This window comes from Bos grunniens, chromosome 4 (genome assembly GCF_055505025.1).
Source record: "Bos grunniens cultivar Pamir isolate PY7600 chromosome 4, Bosgru_T2T1.0, whole genome shotgun sequence".
Classification (NCBI taxonomy): Eukaryota; Metazoa; Chordata; class Mammalia; order Artiodactyla; family Bovidae; genus Bos; species Bos grunniens.
In genome coordinates this window covers 23,953,673-23,968,741 of record NC_141168.1, presented here as the reverse complement: position 1 = coordinate 23,968,741, position 15,069 = coordinate 23,953,673, and the positions used below count along the sequence as shown (strand labels likewise).

At 53.2% G+C, this 15,069-nt stretch overlaps 1 protein-coding gene across 2 annotated transcripts in view; it reads right to left on the bottom strand.

The window, feature by feature from the left end:
* The window catches only part of PLXNA4 (plexin A4), a 480,156-nt gene extending 469,078 nt beyond the window's left edge, over positions 1–11,078 (bottom strand). For both annotated transcript variants that reach the window (XM_086395591.1, XM_086395590.1), the window contains exon 1: positions 10,939–11,078. The gene's annotated coding sequence lies outside the window, so the exon portion shown is untranslated. The remainder of the gene's footprint in view (positions 1–10,938) is intronic.
* Positions 11,079–15,069: the final 3,991 nt, after the last annotated feature.

Genomic DNA, 15,069 nt, shown 5'->3' with positions numbered 1-15,069 from the left:
ACCCCCACCCTGACTCATGCATGCACACACACACACACACACACACACACACGCAAGCATACACACACACACATCATTACCTAGGTAAGACAAATACTAGGCGGTGAAAGGCTTCCCGTGGGAAATGCCTAGCTTTGCTCTCTGGGTCACTACCCAATGGTAGAAACCATGGATTTACAGTCTAATTAGAAACCTTCAGCCTCTCTGGGGTAGCAAAGTTTCTTCCTGAGAGAAAATGTGTTTCAACCATCCAAAATTTAGGGAGCTGTATCTTAATAACTCACGCCTTTTTTGTTAATTCTGAACGTTTATCTTTGCCAGTTACATTGAAGTCTCTTATTCAATAAGTGTAGCTGAAAAAATATATTGAGAAGGTGAATGTCATTACTCACGTATCTTGCAGACATCCATCTTGATCTATTATGCGCAACCGGGAAGTGCTACTTGTTGGAAACGCTGCCACAAACCTGTCAGAACTGCAGTCACGCTCCTAAACGGTCCCTTTAGAACACATACATCTGAAGGCACCAGGGTCACCAACGTCTTAGAGCAATTCACAGCCATTTCTGAGATTCCCAAAAGCAACTGACAAGGATAAGCAGAAGCCAGCACCTCACCAGTCCTTGTTTTAAGAGCATAGTAAATTTGTTCTGTTTTTCTCCTCCAAACTAAACTCAAAGCTGAAAGCTTCCAGATGAAGGCCAGTATCTCCCAAAATGCTTTCTGGGGAATCCTAATTCCAAGAAATGTCAACAGGTTTAAATACACCCACACAAAGGGATCCCTCCATTGAAAAAAATGATTGGCTAAAAATAGGGCCTCCCTGGTGGCTCAGATAGTAAAGCATTTGCCTGCAGTGCAGGAGAACAGGGTTTGATCCCTGGGTTGGGAAGATCTCCTGGAGAAGGGAATGGCTACCCTCTCCAGTATTCTTGCCTGGAGAATTCCATGGACATGGGAGCCTGACGGGTTACAGTCCGTGGGGTCGCAGAGTCGGACACAACTGAACTAACACTTTCACTTCTTCACTTCAAGAATAACTAACCAGGATTCTCTATAGCCAAACTCCATTGCCTTTAATGTGCATCTTGAATCTCCAAGAGGAGGACATAGCATAAAGTGTTTGTAAGACTTACACTTGGCCATGAATGCATTTTCCATGGGGCGGGAGTGTGGGGGGAGCTTGTCTTTGGAATGCTCTGGTAAATGCAGTTTGGTCATCTCTCCCAATATACTGGTATCTAAACCCATAGCGAGTTTTTCATGGAGAGCAAGAATTCAATTCTGTGTGCATCAGTGTAACAAGACCATGGCACCTGATGGCCTCCAAACCACCATCACCCAGAGCACTCTGGGGTGACTGATGGGTTCAGCTGTGCTAGTCTTGGTTCATCTTAATCTTGTGAAACAGCCACCAGCCTTGATGTGCTTCCAGCCAGCCCCTGCCAGGGAGCAGGCACCCGCCAGAGCAGCTGGTTTTCACCTCCCTAGTTTTCTCCTTTATAGACTGTTCCTCTGCTCTCTGCCTCCACTCATTCATTCTTTCTACTCAGCAAATATTTATTGACTGCTTCCAGTAACACAGGCCCTAAGCTGGGTACCGAGTATTCAAAAAGAGACATAAGAAACAAGCCCTGTCATCTAAAAGCACAAAGAAATCAGTAATTTCAATGCTATTTTCACCATTGCTATGGCCAGTGGCAGCTTCTTTAGCACCATCAAAAAGTATGAATTAAGTTCCCGATTACACAAGAGACTGCTTCAAGCAGGGGCTGGTTCTGGCCCTCTGGGAGCCGGAAACCTCAAGCAGCCGTGCTAACACAGATGTTGTCTCAAAGTCAGCGAGTTGCTTGCATCAATCAGTGGTTAAGGGCAGGTGCATTTAGGGGAAGAAGACAGGGGTCAGTATCTAATGGCGAAGGGAGTGGGGATGGGGGTCACAAGCACAGTGTGACCATCAGACTTTTGCTCCACCAGACCCTAGAGGAGCTTCCCCTGTGGCTCAGCGGTACAGAATCTGCCTGCAAATGCAGGAGATGCTGGAAACGTGAGTTCGATCCCTAGGTCAGGAAGATCCCCTGGGGGAGGATATGGCAACCCACTCCAGTATTCTGGCCTCAAGAATTACATGGATGAGGAAGAGCCTGGCGGGCTACATTCCACAGGGACCCAAAGAGTTAGACTGACTAAGCATGAATCAAAGAACAAGGGTTGTTAAAAAAGGAGGGGGACTGACTTCAGGCAATGACCTATGGGAAATATTTTACGCAGAAAGGTCCCCTGTTGCTTTGTCTGCCAATGTTCACAATATTTTTTAAATACTGGGAGGGGGCAAAAGTTATCTGTATCTGCCTCCAGCTTCCCAGCGGCTATGCCCCTCTGCCCCCACCAAGAGAAGTGTCTGAGCTAGTTGCACACCAGCATGTGGAAGGCATAACTCTGGTCAATAAGCCCTAGAGGTCAGGAAAGCCTCTTGAAACCTGGCTAGAACACATTCTTCATGTGGTTCCTCAGGGGTTTAAATTGGGTAAGCCATAGTGTGCTTGGCTATTTTGGCCAGAGTCATGATTCTAGCGGCTTAATGATGCCTTATTGGAGCAGCTGCTGCGATTCACTGACTGTGCTGAGGAATCGCTTCTTCCTTGTATGGAACCCATTATCACAGACCCCAGAGTAGGTATCTTCTCAGATCGCTGAGCCCCACCTAACACCCCACCCCATCCCCAGTTCTGAACTTCAACCCCTTGCGGTGCTTGCTCCCTGCCAAAGCAGCCCCATAGACACCTTGCCCCATTCATTCCTCTGCTCCTAAAGTTCCTGCTCCTTTTCTTCCTTCAGGGGTGAAGGTCAGGATACTGCAGGCCTACTGTGGGGGAGCAACGGATACCCAGGCCCTGGGCCTGACCACACAGGTTCCAGCATGACCTGCCATCATGACCCCAAGGGGCAGGGGAGTTCCCACCTTGTGGGGTGAACAGTGCCCAGGGAGATGCAGCAGGAAGGACCCAGCAGGTAGATGGATGCTGGCCATGCCTGTCCTCCAGGCTCTTCTGAAACCATGTTCCCATCAGGCTTCTCTTGGTACATCCTGAGAGTCTGAGCCACCAGCTGTTTCCTGGGGGCACAGTGGTTGGCTTGGTAATACATCATTCTTTGTACACTTTTTCCCTCCCTCTCCTCTCTTCTACCTCAGTCTTTCTGCCTTCAATGAAGAGTCACCACATCAGCTTTTGCCTCGGGCTCTGCTTTCCAAGGAATCCAGGCCAAGACTGGGGGTGGGGAGAAAGATAAGGGTGTCAGGCCCTGAGTTCTACATTGCTTGCACCAGAACAACGCATCTAGCATCTGTTCTGTGCATTAGAATTCCATTGCCTTCGTAGAGAATTCCACTGCATAATGTGGCACTAGTGGTAAAGAACCCACCTGCCGATGCAAGAGACATAAGAGACATGGGTTCAACCCCCGGGTTGGAAAGATCCCCTGGAGGAGGGCATAGCAGCCCACTCCAGCATTCTTGCCTCGAGAATCCCACGGACAGAGGAGCCTGGCAGGTACAGTCCATAGGGTCGCAAAGAGTCGGACATGACTGAAGGGACTTAGCTTGCATGCGCACAACTGCATAAACATTTTTAAAATCACTGATCTAGACCAACTCCCTAATTTTATAAACAGTAATACTGAAACATAAGGTGATTTTTCCCAAGACCCCTTTGCTGGTGACAGGGCTAGGATTATCTACATCTGTGTCCAGTCATGTCCAACTCTGTGTAACTCTATGGACTGTAGCCCAACAGGCTCCTCTGTCCATGGGATTCTCCAGGCAATAATAGTGGAGTGGGTTGCCATGCTGTTCTCTGGGGGATCTTCCTGACCCAGGGACTGAACCCATGTCTCTTAAGTCTCCTGCATTGGCAGGCAGGTTCTTTACTACTAGAGCCACCTGGGAAGCCCTCTTCAAAACCTAGCTTTCTCCCAAAACACTAGCGCTGTTTAACCAGGGGGACACACCAGCATCATCCAGGAACCAGAGAAAATACACACCTCCTGGATCTCACTACTGTCTGAGAACCTCTCAGCTGCCTTGGAAGGACAAGGGCCAAACACTGAGTCTGGAGTTGAACTGTCTGCCCACCAAAATTCTGCTTGAAACCCTAGTGTCTATATAATCAGCAGAACCTAATACTTACCATGATAATTCAACTGAAACTTTTTTTTTAATAGATTTCACTCCTTCTTTCACAGACAGGGGTAGATGAATGAAAGTGCTTGTCAAGTCTGGCATCTCTTGGGGGATTCCCAGAGCCACAGCACATTGTATCTACTTCCTGTGGTCTTCCCAATGCACATTCATGTGTTTAAAGGCTCTGAGAAGTCCTGCAACAAAAAACCCCTTTTCGCTTTGCTCTTAACACTCAGGATTTCTCAAACTTCTTTGGCCATGGAAACTTTGTGTATGTGTAACACCTATTCACAGAGTACGCTCTGTGAAATTCTGCTTTATTTTAGGTATCACCTTCAGGAAGTAGGACTGAGATGAGGAGCAAGAAAATCCACTTTAATCGTCTCTGCAAAGTTAGCTCGGAGAAGGCAATGGCACCCCACTCTAGTACTCTTGCCTGGAAAATCCCATGGATGGAGGAGTCTGGTAGGCTGCAGTCCATGGGGTCGATAAGAGTCGGACACGACTGAGCGACTTCACTTTCACTTTTCACTTTCATGCATTGGAGAAGGAAATGGCAACCCACTCCAGTGTTCTTGCCTGGAGAATCCCAGGGACGGTGGAGCCTGGTGGGCTGCAGTCTATGGGGTGGCACAGAGTCGGACACGACTGAAGCGGCTTAGCAGCAGCAGCAGCAAAGTTGGCTGGCATTCCATGCAGGCTGGTTCAATCCCATATTCCGAAGGGCTGGCTGCCGCCCTGCCAGGCCCACCTCTCTATTTATTCCCTCCACGAGAGGAGACGCAAACACCCATCTTTACTCGGCTTCCTGTCCTTCCTCTCGACCTCTGGGCCAAAGCCAAGGAATGGCTTGCTCCCCCTCTGGTTCCCGACCCCACACTACCCAGAGGGAAATTCAGTGGGTCTTGTAACAGATAAGTTCAACGAGGCTGTCAAACGGGAACCCGAACTTGAGCAGAGACCAGGAGAGCCTCTGACCAGCTCTGGTTTTCCTTTCCTGCGATTTCAGTGACCTCGTCCTCCGCTGCTCCTCTCCTCGCACTTCCTAATGAAAATCCTCGTTCCTGGAAGACCTCGGGAATTGATTCAACGAGTCTGTGTTCAGCACATCGACTGCGGAGACGATATCCTCTTAGCTAGTGATCTGTTTTGTGTTGGAGTGACAAAACATTCCAAAATCCAATTTGCTGTTGCGAATCCTGGTTCATGGAGAAGGCACCGTGAAGAGGGCGGCGGGCAGCCAAGCTGAGCCAGCAAAGAGGATGCTTGAGGTCTTGCACGCACCTGTCGGCATGAGTCTGAGCAGGCCAACAGTGGCAGTCACTCCTGCTGCGGCCCGGAGGGGTGATGATGAAATCCAAGGGCACCCTTCTAGCCGCCTCAAGTTTAGCAGAAGCTTCACTCACTTCAGCGTGGAGGAGAAGCCAAATAAATAACACACAGAATGAAAGTTTGTCTTTCGGAGAGACAAAAAACAAACTAATCACAATGTTTGTTCCCTACAGTATTCAGGCCAGAGAGACCAAGTCAGGTAGCTTAGGCCCGACTTCCAGGGGGGACAGCACCCAGCTGGATGAATGGGCTCCATCAGGGCCTTGCTGCCCACATTTCTCAGAATCAGTATGTCATTCCTGGCTAAGCGCTACACTTACCATAAGTCTGCACAAAGACCTTCCCCACCCACAGGCCATTTGCACCAATTTCCAATGAATCTCCGCTCCAACACCATATGGTCCAGGCCTCCAGCACATCATGACATCCACAAGCAAAGATTCCTGTCCTGCCTCTGGCTTCCAAGATCTGGAACCCTAGGGTGGCTAATCAATGAATGAGCCAGCAAGTGGTGAGCACCTACTGTGTGCATACTTCCCAAAGAATGAAAAGACCATGCGCTGTATAGCAGACTGGAACCTTGGGCATTCATTCCATCTTAGTTCCCAGACCACCAAAATGAGAATAAATAATCCCCACTTTACTGGGTGATTTGAAGGATTAAATGAGAGTGTGAAGCAGCCACTGGGAGAACTAGACTCCTACCAGCATAAGACTCAGAGCCTCACAGAGTCAAAAGCAGAGATCAGGACTGCATGCATTCACTCCTCCTTAGGTTTTTCCCAGGATGAAATAGGAGCTGCCAAATGAGGCAAGAGTCACCCTCAGGAACGGAGCACTCTGCCAGAATGATCCTTGAAATTTCACAGCCAAAGGCAGTCAAGGATAAGGCCCAGCCCCATTTGGTGATAGGGGAAGTCGAGGTTCAAAGAATGAATAGATTTGCCTGGGATCACAGAGATGGTCCAAGGGAGAAACCAGATATTCTAAACCTTGCCCCAGCACACTCCCCGCAAACCTCCCCATGGCTTGCTAAGGATGCAAACACACCACAGTGACAAGAGGCCAGGTTGTCTGCCTAGGGTTGAGACCTGACTCCACCCCCTACTAGCTGTGTGATCCTGGACAAAGTCCATACCCTTCCCCCAACACTGCCCCCACCTCAGTTTTCTGGTGGAGGAAATGGGGATAATAGCAGTGATTGTCCCTCCGGGTAAGGAAGACATGGACCAACCTGTGCAAACCCTTAAACGATGCCTCTACCAAGTAAGTGCTCAGGAAATACTAGCCACCATTATCATTACTAATTATTATTTTTCATTCTGTTATTTTCACAAGGACAAATACGTCCTCACAGCCTCTCCCCTGGGGAGGCTGATGTCACATGATCCTAAGCACAGAGATGCAGGGTTCAGGTAGACTTGGCCTGGGACTCAGGAAGCTTTTCTTCCAAGTGGCTTGGTACCAAGCAGGGAAGCAGCCTCCTCTTTCAGGAACAAGGCCCCTGCTCTGGAAATTAGGACCCCTGCCTCCCTCCGCTTTAAAGATCCCTAGCTTTCCACTAAGCAGCAGAGCCCCCTTCAGCCTCCCTGCTGACTTCACATTCCTGCCACAACTGGAAGGCTAGCTGTGACCTGGGCAGTGAGGAGGGAAGAAGGAAGAGCTGGTCAGCCCGAACCAAGAGAGGGGATCAGGTTGGGGTGCAGGGTGGAGAGCAGTCGGGTGCATACCTACTAAAAAGGTAGCCTCCGCAGGGCTCCTCTCGCCCAAGCCTTGCACCACAGAACCTATAGAGCAATTACTCTAATCACATGCATCTCCGCAAGTCGTTTGATTTATTAGTGCGCCGTCTTTTAAAAATGCCGCTCTTAAATATAAATAACACTTAATCATCCAGCTGTCGTTAAATTCATGTTATATTGATTTCCTGGAGTGCCACAAATTTGAGGGCGAATGGGCTGGCGGATGTGTGCACGAAGCCACGAGGTGGATTGGCAAGGGGAGGGGCTGGGATGGGAGGAAATGGCGGGGTGGGAGGGGTGAAGAGGGGGTGTCAAGGGAGGGACATGAGCCCTGCTCCACTGCCCGAGGGTCCCAACTGGCTTCACATCGGGCAGCGCTGGACACAGATGAAGAAGAGGAGAAAAGAGCCTAGAAAGAGTAGCACGTGTGTTGCATCCCAGACGCATCCCAGCCTGGAATCTCTGGCGGGTTTTCTGCAGGGCAGACACCCTATCACAGTCCCTCGCTGAAGCCACCCCAACAGGTCTTGAAATGGCATTGTCTGTGGATTGGCTTCTCCGGATGAGGATGGGGAGAAAAACGACTGAAAAATGCCCCCTAGCTGGCTAGGAGGAGAGAGATGGGCGGCGATTTCTTTTGCATCAAAGCTTAGGGATAACTAGGAGCTAAGAGCGGGTGATTTCCCCGCCCCCTGAGCGCTCTCTCCACTTCAGGATCGTTGCCGCGCTAGAAAGACACCCCCCGCCCCTCCTCCCCCGGACTTAATTCCCAGCAGCCTTCTTCGTGATTAGAAGGATCGGGAGGCCAAGTGTAGGCAGACTCTGCGGCGCAGACTTCCCTGTCTGCGGGGAACAGCGGCCGCGGGGAGGGAGAGGTGCAGAGACGTAGAAAGGAAACAACTTGGCGGCCTCGGATTCCTCCGGAAACGTTTGCCCGAGTGTCGGTGGGCATCCAGAATGATGGGCTGGGAGGACAGAGGCGAGCCCGGCAGTAACTGGATCCGGCGAGAAGGAAGGGCTCGCCGGCAAGCCACGCCGCGCGCCCACATCAGAGGCGCCCGGAGCACAGCTCCGCAGCAGCGAGGGTCTGCAGAGAAGCTAGTTTGACTCCCTTCCGAGCAATGAGGAAGGCCCCCCACCCCCCAGAGAACTTAACTGGAAGGTACTGGTGGACTGTTGGAGAGGGAGAGTGACAAGGAACGTGACATGCTCCAGGGCTAGGCCAGAGAGCCAGGGAAAAAATGAGACGTACAGCCAGCTTTACACAGATGTTAATTCATGCCTGCTTTGTCCTAGAAACCAAATTGGTACCTAACACTAAGTTCCAAAAGTGTGGGGATTTTTTGAACCCACGTTAAAAAAAAAAAAATGTTTAGCTTGTCACCAGCATAGTGACTCCTGGCTTGGCGTGAGTATGATGGATCCTGAGGCTGCAAATAATCAAGAAAGGAAAGTGATTGGGGAAGGAAGCAGAGAAAGGTGCAGAGATTTCCCCTGGAAGGCACACAGACCTTTCCGGAAGCTTGGACCCCACCTTTCTGCCCTTTCAAGGTGCCCTGAGGGAATGTTTACCTGGGAGCCACCCACCGTCGCTGGTGCTCCCTATTTCTGTAGAAGACCATGTGCTGCTCCACGCATACGTGGGACCTCCCTGTCCACGCACCCACAAGGCATGCATGTGAAATGTTAAGGCTCTCCCGTAGCCACAAAGATATAGAGATGGGGTCCCCGCTGTCAACCTTTGTTATGTGGTTGAAAGAGCTGACCACATATAGCAAGGCTTTTTGAGAAGGCGCGCGTATATCTAGGTGCATGTACACACACCCACCATTCTTAAAAAGAGAATAATATCTCTTTTCCCGACTGGGTTCTCCCCATTGTGAAAGCTTTGCTTTATTCCATCTACCCTTTTCAATCAATCAAAGGGCAGCTCACACAGCACACAGCGGGGAATACAATCTCCCTCCGGGGGATGTCTGGTTCTCTCCTTCCCAGCCTAACCGGAGACCTTTGCAGGAGCTGAAAAAAGTTTGAAAATAGCAGAGAGATGGGGGGTAGGAAGAGGGCCCTTTAGTTCAGCACCCATCTTCAGTATTTACAGAATCAGCCCAATCCTGTGCTCAGCACTGAAGCCCACTTGTTCGAAAGAATGTTGCCTCCTTTCCCCTAATGTTCTGGAAAACTCCCAACATATTTTTCCCACTGGTGGGTTTGCAGGACACACTGAACACATGATCTTGTATAGAGAGTACAAGCTGATTCCATTTCTTGCCAAGTTGCCCAACAAGCTATGCCAAAAGGGACAGCTCCAGAAACACAGAACCTCGCTAAATCTATATTCAACTCCAAACTGCTGTTGTAATGGATCTCACATTCTGCTCCCTACAACTGAGCCCTGAACGGTTTGGTCTTTGATCCCCAAATGGGAACTGTGAATTAAAAAAAAAAAAAAAAAAACTTTGGGAACCCTATTACTTCCCACCTCCTCCAGAAGAAGTTTGAAAATGGGCAGCCTGTGACATTCCATCCAGGGAGGGAAAAAAAAAAGGACAAGCTTAAGGGAGATAGAGTCTTGAACCACAGGCTTCTGGAGAGCCTGTGGTTTCACATGTCAGGAGCAGCCTGGCTCTGGGAGACGCTGCCAGACCCAAGAATGCCTGGCCTCTTTGTAGGGTGGGCACTGCTGAGGTGGTCATGAAGGTGGGGGGGGGGGGGGGCTCCTCCCTTCCTGCAGTGCGCCCTCCTCCATCTCCCTTCTAGTTCTATTTCTCAGACACACAGCTCGAAAGGCATGTGGCAGGTGTTAGGCGCAGGCAGGGGAAAGCATCCCCATGTTTCCCCGGGCACAGTGCAGAGGGAAGGCTAGGAAGCCCCAGGCGCTTGTAGGATTGCTGTTGCCCACAGACTGGAGATGCTAGTAGGTTAGACCTTCTATGGAGGATCCGGCCCCATACAGTCAGTCTCTCTAGACCAGCCACACACCCAAAGCGATGCTTAAGCCCCTTCCTGCCTGAAACCCCGGCGCATTCCCGGGAAAGCGTTGCCTCGCTTCAGAAAGGCGGTTGTGCTGCCTCTTACTGGGGAAACGCAGTGCCTGTTCCATACGCACCGCCCTACAGAACTGCAGCCCCATCCGCCTCTGTGGCCTCCTCCCCGTGCGCGGGGCCACCCCGCTCTCCAAAGATCTGTCTGAATATCTGTCGGTCCGTCCCAGCGTTAAACCCCTCCCGGTGCGTCAAGGCCACGGAGCAGAGATTACCTGGGGCGGGTCTCCCAAGACCATGACTTCTCTGGGTTTTTTTTTTAAACCAGCTAGGGATGCCAGTGGCTGGGAACTGGGGGCGAAAAAAATCGCTCCCTCAACCTGGCGGGCCGGGAGGGAGAGGCAAGAAGGCACAGAATCCCACCCGAAAGTCCGGGTTGGCGAAGTCTGAATCCCAGAGCGTCAGAGGAGAAAGAACACGGGAAATACCTGCTCCGGCCACGCCGCACCTACGTGGGTGTCCAGGTGGGACGTGGACAGGTGCGAATGCGCGGCGTGTGCCTATGTGTATGTGTGTGTGTGCGCGCGCGTGTGTGTGTATGTGTGTGCGTGCGTGCAGGGGGCTGGCTCCGGGGCAGCCCAGGACTCCGGACCGCGCGGGTATCTCCACCCGCGCTGTCCTCGCCCGCCCGGCTCCTTACCTGCAAGCGCCGCTTTGCCTGCTTCAGCGGGAGCGCCGCATTGACACTGCAGATGGTGCTGGGGCCGCTGCCTCTCGCCCTCCTCTGAACGTGTGCGTGTGCGCGCGTGTGGCTGCCTCCTCCAGCCCAGCCCCGAACCAACGCGAATACTCCACCGAGGCGCGGGGAACCCAGGGGGGAGGCCAGGGAAGCGGAGGGCGAAATCAGAGCCTGCGGGACTTGACAGCTCCTCTGGCGGCGTCCAGGGTGGGCGGAATGTCCAACAGAAAGGTCGGGAAATGCGGCTAGCTTCCAAGCACCCCTTTTCCCCGAGATCCCGAGCCCCGAAGCCCGAGCAGCAGCGGTGGCGGCTCTCGGGGGCTGCGGTGGCGACGCGGGGCCGCCCCCCTTCGTCCCCACCCCCGCGGGCTGAATGTCCTTGATGCCAAGCGGGCACGGCGGCGTCACTCCGCACCGCCCATGCTCGCCCGGTCGGGCCGCTGCCCGGGCGCGGCAAGTGCGCCGGGGACCCGCCGGGGAGCGCTGTCCGCGCCTCCGCGCGCCTCCCTGGGCAGCGGCGGCCACCCCCCGGCCACCCGCGGTCGGCCGCGCCGCGGCTGCCCCCGCCCCCGCCTGGGGACGGGCCGGGCCGGGCCGAGGGGCCGGGGCTGGGGGGCCGCGGGAGCCGCCGGCTGCTCCCCGGGGAGGCGCGGGGCGGCGGCGGCGGCCGCCGGCGCTGCGGCGGCTGAGAGCGCGGCTGCGGGCCGAGCCGGGCCTCCCGGGCGCGCCCCCGGCCCCCCGGGCGGGCTGCTCGCAAAGTTTGCAGGGGGCAGGGAGCGGGGCCGCCGCTGGCTCGGCCGCCGCCGGAGCTCCCGGGCTGCCTGCTGCCGCCGCGGCTCGCTGCTGCTGTGCATTGAAGCCCGGCCAAGCGCTGCAAAAACTCCAGCTGCCTGGCGCTCTCTGGGTCCTCCTCTCCTCCCTCCCGCCCTCCCCGCTTCCCTGCCTCCCTCCCTCGCCGTGCCCCCGCCCCTCCCCGCCGCCCGCCGCCGCTCCCTCCCTGGCTCGCGCTGGCTGGCTCGGAGCTCGGCTGACAGCTAGACCGCCCGAGAGCGGCCGGCAGAGGGGGCAGGGGGCGCCTCCCCGCACCCAGCGCCCGCGCCGCCCGCCTGGCCCGCGCTCCCCGCTCCCACGTTGAAGGAGACCCGCCTGGTGCCCTCGGCCCGCACCAGGCGACCCCGCCGGCGGCGAGGTGGGGCGGAGGGGAGCGTACTTGGTGGCACGGGGGCCGGGCGCGCCCGCAGGATGGGGCACACAGCTGCCTCCAGCAGGTCCGGATGTGGGCGCCGACGGTCGGAGGGACCCCCTGGTGCTCAGAGCCAACACACCGACGCAGGCACCCGTGCCCCGAATCAGAGCCCCGCCCCAGCACCCCGCGGGGGACCTGAGGATGCCAGGCTTGTTTGAGAGAATATGGGTGGTCAATGGCCCTAGAGCTCCCTTGTTAACCTGACTTCTCGAGTCCTGTTCATATTGAGGCCGACCTGGCTCCTCTCTTATCGAAAACCCTAGATCCTAGATCAGAGCAAAACCAGACAATACCAACATCAGGGTGGTTTCTGAAGTCCAAAGAAAACAATCAGGACGTTCGTTCCTCAGGTTCAGAGAGCCATGGGGCAGGGCGCAAATATGGAAGTGAGCAGCTCTATCCCTGAAACCTCTGTCTCCATCCTCCCAGGACTGTGCCCCATCCAGCAAAAGAAACTGCGATTTCCACACTTAATTTAGCCCAAGACATCCATGTGTCCCTCCCTCATCCCGGCTACAACTTCCACCCACCACACCAAACTGGCACCATCAATTCTGCCCTCCAGGGACCTCCTCTCATGGGCAGCCATCAAGGAGGACCCTCAAAAGGAGCCCATGGTTTCTGGCTTCCTCCTTCCTGTCTGGTCTTCAACTTTCCTTTTTGCCCCCCACAGCCAGTAACTTCCTGTCCATTACTGTCCTCCCATCAAAACATCTTCAGGCAATCTTCCTATTGGGTGGAAATGATTGACAACAGCATACATTTCTATACCTTCCTGTAGGAATTCTGTTTTCACAGAGATCAGGGTTGTAAACCAGGGAGACTAAAACCAGCTGGGCACTGGGGGGCTATACAAGCCCCAGGGTGACACTGCCCTCAGGTCAGGCTGGACCCACCCAGACAGGCCTTGCTGAAGCTTTGCCCTGGAGACGTGGATGCCCGGAGAGCAGGAGAGCGCCAAGCCCCAATGAGAAGGAAACCAGACATGGGGTTGTTTGGTGAGAGGGTATTCCAGGAGACACAGTGGAGCCCTGGGAGCTTCTGGTCCTCCGCTGAGCACCGCAAGGCCCAGAAAGCAGCAAGGACTTATCTTATTAGCTTGCGTTAATACATTGATCTGTCTCTTCTCTTCTCAGAAACCCTGGATCCCAGACTCTAGATAAAGCACACACTATCAGGTTAGTTTCGGAAGTCCAGAGAAACAGAACAAAATAAGTCAGTCTTGCTGCTTCTTGGAACTCCATCAGGATTTGAGGAAGCCCAGGACCAAATGTTTCTCCAGGCGGGACCCAGACTAGGGAGAGAAAAGCCAGGCGCCCCAGAGGCAAAATTTCAGGAGGCATGCATGCTAAGGCGCCTTCCCGTCAGGCGGTCCTCACCCCAGTCTAGGCCCCACTTCAAGATATCTTCTCTGAAATTGCTGGATGAAACCATCACAGTCCTCTCCCAGAGGTGACAGCCCCACGGAAAACCCTAATGGGTTACTTATGGAATATGGTTCCGTAAAAGCAGGAGGGAGGGGGAACCCTTTCAAATGTGTTTACCACTCAGCTTTCAGGGTGCGCCATAAAAATGCCGAAGGTGGGGGGGGGGGAGTGAGAAAAACAGCTCTGCTTCCATTCTCAGCCATCTAGCATGTATTTTTAATACAACTTGATTTTTTCTCTTGTAGCTTGTGTGTGCACATGAGTGTGTGTGTGTGTGTGTGAATATTGCTGGTACGCCCCAGGTCCATTTTCTGATGGATGGATGGGAAGTCAAAGACCTTTTTTTTTTAAGCGGTAGCAAATAAAGTGTATTTATTATTCTTTATCTCCTGCCTAGTGTGTGGCGTCATTTATTTTCATTCAAAGAAATGAATGCCATGTGGTGCCTGAAGAGCAATAACAGAGCCAAATGACAGAGAAAGAGTGAGGGAACGAGCTGGCCCAACAGTGGGCAGGTGAGGGGTCCCACCAGCCAATTCTCCTGTAGTCAACAAGGCCATTTTCCTTCTTTTCCCTTCCATTTAACCTTCCACTTAACAACCAGGTGAAAGGTGTGCTGAGGGGTGGTTATAAGGTCCTTGCAAGGAAGAACATGAAAGGTCAAATTAGCAACAGTGCCAGACCTGTTTTTTTAGTTTTGTTTTGTTTTAATTATGATAGCCGCTTGTGTTTACTCTCTCTGCACTGGAGAGTGCGATGGGTTAGGATGAGCAGTGCTCTAGACCGGATATTAGAAGACCTGGGTCCTAGTCCTGACTCTGCCACCTGCCCGTTGTATAATTTGCGGTGGATCAGACCTCCTCAGTGACACTCTGTCTTCTCACCTGCCCCATTTACCCCTTGGAAGCAGTGCCATTCAAGGAAGATGCTATCCATGTGCTTGGAGATTCTAAGGTAAGCGTGATACACACCTAAGGGATTAGCAATGCTTTTCAGAGGACCAAGTCTTTTTAAAAATAGCACCCTACAGGGAGGGCCAGAAGGTTCTCTGTCATCTTGACCATTCTCAGACACTGGGAAACACAGCGTCTACACAGGTTCAAAGTGGGTTTCTGCAGGATGTACAGACCCTCTTAGCTCCTGCACATCCCCCCCACCCCCCGCCCCTGCCTGCTGGGGAGGGGGCCTAGAGAGACCAGAGCTTTCTCCTGCTGAGAGTGGGTCTGCACGTCACCCACTCTCTGCCTGCGCTAGTGGGTACACTGCAGAGGTCATTGCCTGGTTTACGGCCACAAGAGGGAGAAACTAAACAGCACACCGCTTCCTAAAGTCCTGTTTTCTAAGGAGACTATTTTGGTGGTGATTTGGTGGTGGTTTCTAAAGACAGTTGAGAAGTAGAGTAGTGGTTCATCCCTCAGG